Here is a 13920-nt window from a genome sequence, read left to right as displayed (position 1 = left end):
CTGTTAATTTCCTAGGTTTCCTAAATCAAGCAGTGCATTTTTGTTGTCAAGTATTACTCCATCCTCATTCTGACTCTCCATCCCCAATCAGTGTTTTCCTTGCCACATCTCAACCCTTCAGTCCTTCCTGGGGTCTGATTCTCTGACCCTTGTGAGAGCAGGTTTCTAGAGACAAGAGAAATGGCTTTGAGATGTCCCCCTGGCTCCCACCTGTTCCATTCCCCTCACAAAGACAGCCGTGCCTAGATGACATGCACATAGGATGGGTTCATCCCAGCAAAAAGGGCAGCTTTCATTTTCCCTGATCCCAAGGCTGTAGGTGGTTAGTCTGATTTCATAGATATTAGGGCTGGAAGGGACCTCATAAGATCATTGGGTTCAGCCCCCTGCCCAAAGGGCAGGAAGTCAGCTAGGGTCAAAGGATCCCAGCAAGATAAGCATGCAAATGTATCTTAAAAGTGTCCAGAGTAGATGCTTGCACCACTTCTGGGGAGAGTCTATTCCAGGCCTTGGGGGCTCGGACAGTAAAGAGGTTTTTCCTTATGTAACCCAGGTACACCCAAGGCTGTGCCCTATTCTCAATCAGATAGGATGGGTTGGCAGGAGGGGGTGCTGTGAGAGGGATGCCAGAATTTCGAGCGGATCCCTCTTTCCTTGACAGAATTAGCCCAAGCCCTAAGTTCTTAACGATACACAATTTATTGAGTTGTAATATATATAAACATAAAACTAAATATCATATAAATATATTTACACAGTGAACATTACCCAGTAACCAAGGTCAAACCCTAAATAACACTATTTACCCATCACAGTAAAACAATTTCAGCAGCATCAACACAATACAACATCACAATACAACATTTCAATTACAAAAGGTGCAAACATGAAGAATTTTCATATCATCTATTCCTGAATATAGTCCCTGACCCATGGAAAGAGACAGTCCTCCTTCCAACGGGGTCCCAGGGGGTGGGCGGTGTGGGGCTGTCCAGTAAGCACCAGGGGCCCCTCCCCTTAGGGTCTTGACTAGGTGGGGGGCTGCTCACCCAGCCCCTTCTCTAGCATTTCCTGCCTCAAACGTCTTTCCCCTGTGAGACCCAAGGGCCTCACACTCCCTCAGGTGGTGGTGGTCAGAGTGCAGCTCGATGGGGTCTCCTCTGCTGAAGTGCCTCTCCAGGCCTCTCCCATGCCGCTGGGGCTCCTCCCTACCCTGTGCCCCGCTCTGGGCACCGAGGGCTCAGCTCCTCTCAGGTGTTGCACCACCACTGCTGGCTTCTGGGTGCTGGGCCTCACGCTGCAGCACTGTTGCTTTGCTGCTTCCCTGTGCCCTGGCTTCAGCACCGTGGGCTCTTTTAGCACAGGCTGGGCCCTTCAGGCTCTGTCTGTCCATCCTCATGCTGGGTGGCTAACCCAAGCAGCATCCGCTGCTCCCTGGCTCCCAAGGCTTGGGCCTGGTGCACCACCCTGTGCACTGTGACCTGACCGCTTGCCAGGAGATGGGGCCTGAGCCGCCGCACTGCAGCCCCCAAGGCCCTTGCCCCGTGCACTGCTCTGTGCACCATGTGGCCCCCTGGCCCTGCCGGGGTTGCAGGCTTGAGCTGCTGCTTGCGGCTCCCAAAGCCTAGGCTCTGTGCACCAAACCGCGCACCATCATGGGTCTGAGTGGTCTCACACCGCTCCCAGGGCCAGGTCTCCCGGCACCATCCCTGTGCACCATCACTAGCCTGAGCGGTCTCTTGCTGCTCCCAAGGCTGCTCCTCCAGTGGTGGTTTCAGAAGCCTTGGGCCTATTGCCCGCTGGGGCAGAGCTCCCCGGCTTTTCTTGGCTCCACTCTTCTTGAGTCCCTCGCCGCATCTGCTCAGCATGCTGAGCACACTCCCCTTCTGTACTCTTCAGGGCTCCACCCCTGAAGTTCTCTGGACCTGGCTGGTGCAGTTCCGACTCAGGTCCAGCTGCTCCTTGCCCCCACCCTTCGAAAAAGAGCAGGGCATTGCTTCCCTTGTGCTGCCTCCAGATTGGTGGGCAGGCTCCACCAATCAAACAGCAGACCCTCGATCCTGGGACTCAACCCAAGCTCTGAAAAGGTAAGCCTGCTGAACAGGCGTGATCTTCAGCAAGGCTGTGGCAGCTATTTTGTAGTGGCCCCTATAGGCCATTACTGAGCTGCAGGATCACATGGGCATAAGTCTGCCTTTCCCACTGCTTTTCTTGCCTCTGGCGCATCTCCATGTGCCTCAGAGTGCCTTCTAGGGCCACATGGCTCAGAGATGCAGAGGGCACAGAGCCAACAGAAGAAGTTTCCTGTGAGGGAGATATTCCCAGAGGGTGCCTTATAGCTTCAATGGGACATCAGTGGTGCCCAGGCCTGGTGCTGAGCCCAGGCATAGACTGAGTTCCCCATCTGGCTGGCTCTAGCAGTGGAGCCTGGGCAGTCTGGCCTCCCTCCCCTTGTCACTGCTTCATTACTTGCCCTCTAGCACTGTCCAGCCCTGCCTTGACAAACAAGGTTAAATTTTATGTTACAGGTGAGCTACAATTCAGTGCAGATGCCATGCTGTGATTTATATCCAGGTCCCATGGTTCCTCTGCTCCAGTGTGATTAGAGCATCAATCCCATCTGGAGAGTGAATGTGTAGATAAATTTGATGCATGAGCCCTGCCCTTCCTGCTTGAATGAGGAAGGGCACCAGCAGGGCAGAGCTAGCAGCTTTAACTGTCAGCCTCCCTGCCTCTCACACTACTTCCTCTCTATTCTAGGAAGATATGAGGACTATCAACCCTCCGACAGCCTCCTGTAATGTGGTCAGAGCATTGACATGGCAGTCAGAAGTTGAGATTTCTACTTCTGACGTTGGAAGAAAACCCATGAAGGGCAGACAATCACAGCCCAGCGGTATCTCAGCATTTTACAACAGGTAAGTAGTTTTAAGGTGAATGTCCAACCAACAGATGTGATTTTTTTCACTTTTCTTCTCAAGACTGTATCTCTGACCTTCCCAGTGGCTGCTACATGACCAGCCAGTTCCTTTCTTCCTGACTCAGTTCCTTTATGTGTAAAACAGGGATAATAATCTCTTAACTACTGTGGTTTTGACCACAAAGATTGCTCTGAAGCCTGCCTAAAAGGCGAAGACTAAAGACTGCAAAACATCATTACTCTTAATTAGTGACTCTTAGTATCAGTAACCAGTTGCATAATGGACCTGGCATCTCCCTTCACGCATGTGTCCAGTGGTGGCCCCATAGTGGCAGTCACTGTAGTTGGGCATCTGAACCAGAGGACTAAGCTCCCCATCCTCTTCTTGGATGGAACTTGCAGGCATGGTAGCCCCTGCTGAGGCCATAAGGCCTGCAAGGTTTCAAGGAAATAGGTGCAGGGGTTCTGGGAAACTGCACCTCAGGCTGTTGACAAGCAAAACTTGCGACATGGGTGACACTGTGTGTATGTTAAGGTGCGCCCACACTGGTGCTGGGGCCTGTACACGGCACAGTAGGTGGGAGGTCTACTACTGTGAGGTCTACCCCAATGAGGGTAGACTACTGGGAGGTCTACTCCAATGAGGTCTCCTCCCCTACAGCCTCAGTCCAGTCCACCACTTTAAAAGACAATAGCAGTGCAGGTAAAAGTGCAGAGGTACCTGGGGAGTCAGATGTCCAGCAGGTTGTAGTGTGTCATAAATCCAATATCTATATTGAGTTCATGAGTTTCTGTACCTAGGAGGCTGATGAAGTGAAGTTCATAGGCCCAGCTCTGAAAAGTGGTTTGTAAATTCGGGGGAGGGGGAGGAAGAGAATCAAGGGAGCCATGGAGCACCGAACCAAGAGACACCCACAAGAATAGCTCAGCCAAGACAGGCGACAAACACAAGAAATACCCAGGTAAGAGACAGGGGCCCAGATAGTCCTGGGATTGCAGGGGGAAGGAAAGAGGGGGGGGGCAGCATCCATAGATGCATCATGAGCAGGTCCAAGGAGGTGATTCTCCTTCCCCTATGTGACGTTGGTCCGGCCACAGTTGGAGTACTGCATCCATATCTGGGCGTCGCACTTCAGGAGGGGTGTGGATACCATTGAGAGAGTCTAAAGGAGGGCCACTCCCATGATCATGGGGCAACAGGGTAGACCCTATGAGTGGAGGCTACAGGACTTGAACCTGTTCAGCCTCCACAAAAGAAGGCTGAGAGGGGATATGGTGGCTGCCTACAAACTTGCCAAGGGGGACCATCAGGCAATGGGAGAGTCCCTGCTCCCCCAAGCACTACCAGGAGTAACAAGGAATAATGGTCATAAGCTGACTGAGAGTAGATTCAGGCTGGACATCAGGAGCCACTACTTCATGGTCAGGGAGGCTAGGAGCTGGAACGAATTTCTAAGGGAGGTGGTGCTTGCCCCTACCCTGGGGGTCTTCAAAAGGAGGCTAAATAATCACATAGCCAGGGTCATTTGACCCCAGCATCCTTTCCTGCCTGTAGCAGGGGGTCAGACTTGATGATCTGCTTAGGTCCCTTCTGACCCTACCAACTATGAAACTATGAAACTATAAATTCAAACAAGTACAGAACCTTGCTAACCTAACCTTATCATCAGAAGCCAACTGCCTACAGCTCAAAACACAAAACCTGCCAATAATCTCCAGTACCCCCACAAACTGCACACCAGAATATATCAAAGACAAGAACAGCCAACTACCTGTGAGGGCACATTTCTCACAAAAAAAACACTCTGTTTCCAGTCTTGCAGGCTTGATCCTGAAAGGGAATTTACAAACCACTTTGCACAGCTGGGCCTGTGAACTTCACTTCATCAGCCTCCTAGGTAGTAGGTACAGAAATTCATGGACTCAATATGAACAGTGGAATTCTGCCACATTACAACCTGATGGACATCTGACTCCCCAGGTACCTCTCCACTTTTACCAGAGCTGCTACATTCCCACTTCCCTCGCCATCCCCAGCCTGTCCCTCACCCCCTGATGCCTCCATTTCCATTTTCACTGACTAGCTTTCTTGCCTTCACTGCATGCCAGCCTCTGGCTTCTTTACTATTCCTTCCATCCAAGAACAGCACACACACACCAACTACAGGTGCTTCCTCAGCCTGACAAGGGGTTTTTCATCCCAAAACCTGGCATCCTAGGCAGCTAAGTTGAGATAACCTGGAGCCTCACAACCCCACTGCAACCAGCAAGCCTCAGGGCTGTCAAAGATGTGACAGGCTGGGCTTTCCCCAGCCAGGACTGCATGCATGTGTGTGGTAGCTGGAGGTTATGTTGCCTCCTATCCACCTTTCACCAGACGGACCCTCGGTCCTGGGATTTCCTGGGGCTGCCGGGCTGCCAGCAGTCCCACCAGGCCTCCCTGACTCTGGCAGAGTGCAGTTTTAGTGGTCATACCCAGGACCTAAGGCCTCCTCCTTCACCATAGCTGCAGCCCATACCTTCAAGTATGTCCTGGCACAGAAGCTTAGCAGAGAGATATACTTCCCCTGCTGGCTCATAATGCAGTGAGTGCCCCCTCCAGTTATGAGAGCAGGGCATTAAATGGCTTTTAAAAAATGAAAAGAGGAAATAGGTGCAGACAGAGTGAGGAGGGTGGCATTTACTCCGTCTGCACCTGGAGCTTGGGGAGCCCCAGCAGCAGGAGGTTCACCTTCAGGAACACCAGCTGCTCCACCAAACCAGGTTCCAAGCAGGTATCACTACATCCCCAGCAATGCTGACCACCCTTTCACTTGGAACACTGGTCGGTGGACAGGACAGGTATTTGTGGGCACCCATGGCCAGATCAGGCCACGTCTGGCTGTAGCTTGCCCAGTAGGCCAAGGGGCCACACAGCAGTGACTCCACATCCTTGGCAAGATAGGTAGCCACCAAGGCCTGAGTGCTACCTGCCTGATGGTGGGGTCTGGTGCCTCTGGACTCACCATGGGAGCCATGCCCTTGGCCCACACTGGTAGTGCCTGTGGTGGAGGAGACTGGCTGGTGGATGGTGTGCTAGCATGGGACAGTGGATCCCCCTCCTCCCCATCCCCCCACCTCTGCCCTTCTGCCTCTCTGAGTCTCTTCACCAACACCTCCGTCCACTGATTCAGGCTTTGGCTGCTGCATATGCTGCCCTTCATCCTTGGGTCACACATGGCGGCCAGCATGTGGACCTTACTGGCCTGCAAGGGATCACGCCATTTCCTGATGCCCTCCTTCAGCCGCCTCACCAGTGCTTGGATGTCTGGTCACAGTGGCTTGCCCCAGTCAGGAACATTGATCCCCTGGGAGCTCTCCATTTGGCTCCGAAGTTCCCTCACTATGGGGATCAACTGCCTAAGGAGGGCATCACCAGTGCTGAGGGTCTCAGTGGCCTCAAGGAAGGGTTTGAGGATCACCAAAATCTGGGAGATGGTATCCCACTCAGCTCTGTTAAGGGGTCCTCTGATCCCAATCTCCTTGAGCAAGGCCATCTCATGGATGGCCTTCTGTTGCTCTACCAGTCTCTCAAGTATCAGGTATGTGGAGTTCCACCGAGTCTCCACATCTTGCATGATTTTGTGCTGCAGGATGTTCAGCTCTGCCTGTTTGTCCTGCAGTATCTTGCCCTGCTTGGTGCTCTGGTGGAACTAGCCTGCCACCTTCCTGCATTTGGAAATGAGCTTGCTGGTGATGCTGGTACCATCACCGGCAGCCCTGTCCCTCTCCAAGGTGTCCCTGACAATGAGGTGGAACTTGTGTGCCACACAAGAGATGCCAACAAAGCTGGCATCATGGACCACCTTGACCATATTGGCCTCATTGTCGGTGACCATAAACCCGTGGGTGAGCTCACCCTGCCCATTGAGCCACCCCTGCACCAAGCGGTTCATGGCCCCCATGATTTCTGTTGCCGTGTGGGACTCATCCATCACCTTGGCTTGAAAGACAGCCCAGCGAAGGCCTGACTGGTTGCACCAGTGCCCTGCGAAGGAGGGGTAGGTGTGATCTTCACCCTGGCTGCTCCAGATGTCCAAGGTAAAGTGTAAAGCCACCTGTGGACCTGCCTTGTGCAGCTTCTCCCTCAAATACTTCCTGCATGCCTCATACAGGGAGGGCACCACCATCCTGCTGAAGGTGGTGTGTGTGGGCACTTGGTAGGATGAGGCCATGAGCTCCATGAGCTGCCTGAACCCTGGCCACTCAATTAAGGAGAAGGGCTGGCCATCAATAGCAAGCAACTCCCCAGTGGTCTGGGGGAACTCACCCTTGCAACGTGCACCCCTTTGTGTCTGCCTTTCTCTCACTGTTCCAAGGTGGCCTGTCTCTGCTCTGGGGAGATGGGGGCTTTGGAGCGAGCGGGGGACTTCCCTTTGGGCATGCTCCCACTGGTGCCAGGCTGAGGAGGAGCAAGGTCAAGGTATGAATGTATCTGCATTCCTATATACATTCTCTAAGATGTGTAGTCTATGCCGTGAGATATAAATGTATCTCCCTTCCTATATGAATTCTATAAGGTATGTAGTACATGCTGCAAGTTACAAATATATAGAAATAAAATATAAATATATCTCCCTTGTTATATAAATTCTATAATGTATGTATACATTGCAAGGTATAAATGTATAGAAATAAAATATAAATTAAATTCTTCCTATATAAATTAAATTCTATAGTGTAATATTTAAATATAATAATAAAATAAAAGGGTCTAGAAGAAAGAAAAAGGTATTCTGAATCCCACTTGCTAGGCTAGGCTAGCAAGTCAGAAATCATTCAAATCAATGCTAGTAGTAGCTTTCATTGTCTAATGGTCCTGAGCTGCTGAAAGACACAGCTCAGTAACTGTCAGACCCCAAGGCAGAAAGCAGGCCAGTTCACACAATGCTGCCTTTTATGCTATTTTTCCATCCCTCCCCCAGAGCACTGGGATTGGAAAGGACCTCAGGGAAGGATCACAGTCACTCGCCAGCTACACAGCCAATATGAGGGCAGTCCTTCCCCCCCACTTCCCCACTCTTCCCCCTCCCTTTCCTTACTTTCTGTTTCCCTGCAGGAAAGCTCAGCTTGAGCTTCAAAACTTTAAATGTTTTGAAACTCTTGAAACATTTTGACTGCCCTTGTTTCATTTCAAGGCTGTTTCAAAGCCCTTCATTTCATGTCGATTTTGCTGTTTCAAGCTCAAAATGAGTTGAAACAAAACAGCCAGCAAAATTTTGCACAGCCCTACTTTCCAGCTGTCTTAAATCCTTGGGATAATCTTCCCACTGGAGCTCAGGTGTTTGGCTTGCTTTGTGCATGGTCACTCTGATGGAAGGGATGAGTAGGTGGCTGTCTTCCCTCTGAGTCAGTACTGAGCCTGTACCTCAATGCAGTGGATAGATGGGGGCTGGAGAATCCTGGAGTGTGTTCTTCTGCACAGATATCTTATATTGCCGTACAGAAATGTTGTGGGCTTAGGCCAAGACCTCTTCTTGATTCTCTCCTGTAGACAGAGGGAGAAGCTATCCAGATGGACTCAGCTCATGTATGTCACGGAGTGGAGCCTAGGAGCGGCTGTGATCTTTCTAGCGCCCCCTACTGTGCCAAGTAGGCGATCCAGCACCCTCTCTCGCCCGCCATGTCTTGCTGTTATATAAAAGTTTAGATGGGAGGCTGCCTCTCTGTCCCCTTGGACATGGTGCTAGGATTGTCCGGGATCCTACTCTGTACAGAGTGACCTGGTGTACCCCGCCCCTGTCTTTCATAGATTTCATAGACATCAGAGCTGGAAGGGACCTCGGGAGATCATCGAGTCCAGCCCCCTGCCCAAAGGGCAGGAAGTCAGCTGGGGTCATAGGATCGCAGCAAGATAAGCATCCAATTTACTCTTGAAGGTGTTCAATGTAGGTGCTTGAACCACCTCCGCTGGCAGACTGTTCCAGACCTTGGGGGCTCGGACAGTAAAGAAATTCTTCCTTATGTCCAGCCTGAAATGGTCTTGTAGTAGTTTATGACCGTTCAACCTCGTCATCCCTTGGGGCGCTCTGGTGAACAAACGTTCCCCCAGATCCTGGTGGTCATCCTTGATAAACTTGTAGGTGGCCATCAGATCACCCGAGCCTACGCTTTTCCAGACTAAAGAGTCCCATGTTTCTCAGCCTATCATCATAAGATCTGTTTTCCTGACCTCTGATCATGCATGTGGCTCTCCTCTGGACTCTCTCAAGCTTCTCCACATCCTTTTTGAATTGTGGAGCCCAAAACTGGACGCAGTACTCCAGCTGCGGCCTCACCAAGGCCGAGTACAAGGGGAGAATGACGTCCTGGGATTTGCTCGAGAAGCATCTATGGATGCAAGCCAGCGTTTTGGTCACTTTATTAGCCACAGCATCGCATTGCAGTCTTATGGGCTACACGTGCCTCCAACCTCCCCTCTAGCACACCCCAAGCCTTGCAGATCTTCCGGATGTTATCCTGCCCATACACTTTCCCCAGAGGCTCTCTCAAAAGGCCTCCGCCCGAGTGTTCTCTCACACCGGGCCTTGTCTCTCAGCACGCACCCTCTCCTGGGGCGTCCTGCTCGGGCTTCTCCAAACTGGGGCTCAGGCGGTCTTAGCCTTACCTGGCCCCAGACCCGCCTTTCTGGGACTATGCCAGCACCCCACTGGGGTCTGTTCTGATAATCGCCCCCCACACGGGGCTGGGATCAAGACGCCCCCAACCGCAGTGCCACCCTGGCGCCAAACTACTGTGCCTTCCCTGGCACTGCTCGCTGTGCCCTTATGGGGCACCAGGAACCCCCACGCTACTGGGGAGCTCCCCTGAGGCCTCTTCCTACCCCTACAGCCTCACCCGGTCCTCCGGTATTACACAATAACAAAACAGGGAACATAAATCCATGAGCCAACCGGCTATAACTCAAAATAAGCCTCCTGGCTAGAACGTAATTGCTGTGCCACCATGGCTCACCTTCCAAGCCTCCCTGTCAGGGTTCTCTCCACCCTGTACCATGCTGCAGCCGCTCAGGTGGCCAGGCTGTGCTGCGCTGCTCCAGAGCTGCTGCTCCTTCGACTGCTAGAGGGAAACTACCACTTAGGCTTTGGCCTGGGCTGTTTATAAAGGCTCAGCCCTGCCCCCTTCTGGTCACCTGAGCAGTGTGGTTGCCCCAGCAACCGGCACCTGAGCTGCCCTGAAGATTGGCAGCTGCCTTTCTCCCTTCTTAGGAACAGGGCACCTGAGTGCCCCTGTGACAATGTACAGCTAGGGCGATCTATATAGGTGCCTATTTGCTGAGAAGTCCTTGAGCTGGTATCTTATGTCAAACTCGTTATGATCCTCTTCAGAGGAGGTTGTGCTTTGGGCTATGAGACTCATAGGCTCTCAGTGAGCTGTTGGCATCTAGTTAGGTTTGTGTACTTTTCTGGTCAAAAAGTCTGCTGTGTTCCTTGATGTTCATCAACATAGTCAATCTTGAACCCTATTCATGATGGCTGTCTAAAGCAGGAGGCCTTATTAGAATCCAGCCTTGTCAGTATTACACTAAGGCTTTGCCAATGACGTTACAGAGCAGTGAATCAAAGTCTACATGAGGGAAGGGAGCTGCAGGTCTTGGAACATGCAGTCACCAATGCTCCACAGAAAGGAAACTACTTTTTGATATTAGATACTTTTTGATATTTGATATTGCTTGCCAGTGTTGCTTGTCCAGTGTGTGTCAGTCTGGGGTCTGGATTTTTTTTGAGGGGGAGTTCACATGGTGTTGGCCAAGTCAGAATGATGGTAAATGGGGGCAATGTGGGGCATCTCTCATTGGACTCAAGGCACCCTCCATAACTTTTGTGAATTGAGTGGCAACCAATTTTAAAAACTAACCTGCTTACTTTCTTGAAGGGGGATTGGAGGTTTGTCCAGGTAGAGACAGGCCTGATCCAGCAATTACCTTTTTAGCATAGGTGCTGTCTTTGGTTTTTGCCAGTGGGTGCTTGCAGACATTAAAAAAGAAGGCACTTCACTTTAAACTTGGAGCATTCTTGCGCTGAATCCTGCACATGCCCAAAAGAGGCAGCATGTGACTTCAACCCAGCTCTGCAACATCTGTAAAAATTGGATGCTTTAGTGGGGTTTTATTGGCACTTTTATCTAATAGTTGATTGAACCGGTTATTAGCTAAAAGTGCCAAAAAGCCCCCCACTGAAGTGCCTAATCTTTATAGACGCTGCAGAGGCAGGTTTGTTGAATTAACATGCTGCTTCTTCCAATAAAGCATGGTTTGTTTGTTTGTTTTTGTAACATCTGCAAGCAGCCAAAACCAAAATGGTTGTGGCTCAGGGGTGCTGAGCATCCACTAGTTTTTTTTGGTGGGTACTTGAGCCTCAGCGCACCCATGGATTTGGTTCCTATGATATTTACTTTATTTTCTTATTCCTAACACTCACTTACCACCTCACAGTTCAGAACAGCCTTCAAAAGATCTGGCAGCATACCAGGATGTCTTCACACCCTAGTTGACAGTCACTGGTTCAGAATCACAGGCCAGTACGCAATGTTCAGTCTCCCTGTTTGGGCCCTGTGATTAAGAATTCTGGGCAATTATTTCAAACTGTCTCACTCCAGTATTAGAAAATACCTTTAGGCCTGATTTATAACAAAGCAGTTATTTTATGATGGTGTCTTACTTATTACCTTCCTAACCATCATTTCCCTTCAGCTTTGTATAATTGGACATACTTGATTGGCTTTATCAGTTTGAATATAAGAGGATGGTGGTTGTTTTTTACAGTATTTTAATTATGTTTTATTTTGTTGGAGGGTCTCCAAAGTGTTCCATAAATAAAGGTATTATGATTTTTGTGCTTCTGCAAGTTATGACTGCTTGCTTAGCTGAGCTCAGTGTCATCCAGGGTCAATTAAGAGCCAGTGGCACCTTTCCCCGGGGGAAGAGGGCAGGGAGGCTGGGAACATGGCTTGAAGTTTCATCTCTGTCTCACCATTCAGTATGGATAATTCCTAGAGCTGGCTGGAAAATAGATTGTCTGTCCAGTGAATCTTTTCAAGAGTAAGACTATACACAGACATATACACACACACACATGCACACACACATAACAGCATCGTTCCCTTTCGCCTTGGGTTTGACGGTTCGACAGAACAGTGTTTCATACTGAATTTCATTTCAAGTTGAAACAGTTGTTCCATTCCATTCCTTCGAAACAGAGCTGTTTCAAGTTTCAATGTAGTGTGGGGGACAGGGAAGCAGCCCAGCTGGGCAGCCTCCTGCCATAGCGCGATCTAGCATGGGAGACTGGGTAGCAGCCGAGCTGGGCTGCCTTGGCACCCCCTGCCAGATCTTGACTGGGGATGGGCAGTCAGCCCAGCTGGACTGACTTCCTATCCCCAGCCTATGGTCGAAACATTTAAACTTTCGAAACATTTCAATCAGCCTCGTTTTGTTTCAAGACTATTTCGATGGCCTTTGTTTTGTTCTGATTTTGCTGTTTTGACCGCAAAATTGGTCAAAATAGTGTCGGAATGAAACGGCCAGCGAAATTTTGCACAGCCCTAATATATATATACAGTATATGTACAGTATAGATATACACAGTATATATACACACACATGCACATATAATATCATCCTGAATCAGAAGTATTTAAAAATTAATTTTGCTTCATTCACAAGTTTTCATTTCTGTTTCAGGTTTTGATAAATATAGTGCAGTTTGAAATTAAAAGTCATCTTTTCATTGTGAAAATGGGACTTGCAGTGTTTCTAAAATGCTTTCACCCTTTGCCCCCACCCCATTTTTTCCTTATATGAAATTTCATCAAAATGTAGTTTCACAAAAAAAAGTTGGTTTTGTTGAAACGCCATATTCCAGCAGGAAACAGTTTTGATGACAATTTTTCCACGGGATCTAATAATTCCACTCTAATTCCCAGAATTCCCCTGGCACCTTCAACCTTTTTCTTAAAAAAATACTTGTCTTTCTGGAATAAATGTCTGTTATATACCTAAAGTAGCTGAATTGCTCTGGTATGCAATTCTTAAAAGTGTATCTGGGAGCAGAATCTGTTCGTTTGCCATGCAACACTTTGGGATTTTTCCTTCATGGCCAATATGTGTTTTATACATATAAATATGAAATATTATAATCATTCGACAAATAGCTCCAGGCAGTTGTAGTTCAGGTGACCAAACACATATTAATTAATTTTGGTAAGGGTTAAAATTATTGTGCTTTTTTTTTTTAATTACACACATGTATTTCAATAAATATTATATATTAATGCTTAAATTATTTAGGTTGGAGGAAGATTCCTTGTCTTTTTAATGCTTGTGTTTTTCATGCCAACCCATAGATCCAAGTAAATGAGATAAAACCAATGAAAAATATGAAACATGAGCCACATTTAAATTCTTTTAACTTAATATATTGAATGGAACTATCTAGGCCCTATTCCAGTAAAGATTTATGTAAATGTTTCATTTTTCTATTACATTTTGATTTCAACCTTGTTCTCAATGACATAAAGCATCATAATAAAGTTAAGCTTATACACAAGTCTTTGTAGGACCGGGGCCTTAAAACCTGCAACCAGACAACCTTCAGTAATTTGGATGAGTTTGGGAAGGAATTAACGTCACTTTTTTGCAAACCCAAAGGAATAACTGTATTTCTCAACATACTTAAACCTATGGAGGCTTTTTTCTCTGTCACCGCCAACAACAGAGGATCGTGTCTGGTTTCTAAATAATGAACGTTTCTTAAACATATGTGTATCCCTGCACTTGGAAATCACCTATTAAAAAGTGTCTCAAAATGTACCCAATCTAATGGTCAATATTTATGAAGTGTTTCTTGCTTGATATCTAAGCACTATACAATACCTGGATTTAAACAAATCATAGGCTATGTGAGGGTGCAAATACTAAATTCTACTTCTGATTTAAATCTTGTGTTGTGATGTCATTTTGC

The 13920-nt window shown here is 48.6% G+C and overlaps 1 pseudogene across 1 annotated transcript in view; it reads left to right on the top strand.

The window, feature by feature from the left end:
- Nucleotides 1-932: 932 nt before the first annotated feature.
- The window catches only part of LOC149857527 (uncharacterized), a 73363-nt pseudogene continuing 60375 nt past the window's right edge, over nucleotides 933-13920 (top strand). The window contains exons 1-3 of the transcript XR_016444342.1: nucleotides 933-994; nucleotides 2875-2918; nucleotides 7279-7382. The product of XR_016444342.1 is annotated as an uncharacterized LOC149857527 (transcript). The remainder of the gene's footprint in view (nucleotides 995-2874; nucleotides 2919-7278; nucleotides 7383-13920) is intronic.

Source organism: Crocodylus siamensis, chromosome 9, assembly GCF_052110815.1.
Source record: "Crocodylus siamensis isolate JL-2025a chromosome 9, ASM5211081v1, whole genome shotgun sequence".
NCBI lineage: Eukaryota > Metazoa > Chordata > Crocodylia > Crocodylidae > Crocodylus > Crocodylus siamensis.
This window is presented reverse-complemented; position numbering and strand designations above follow the sequence as displayed.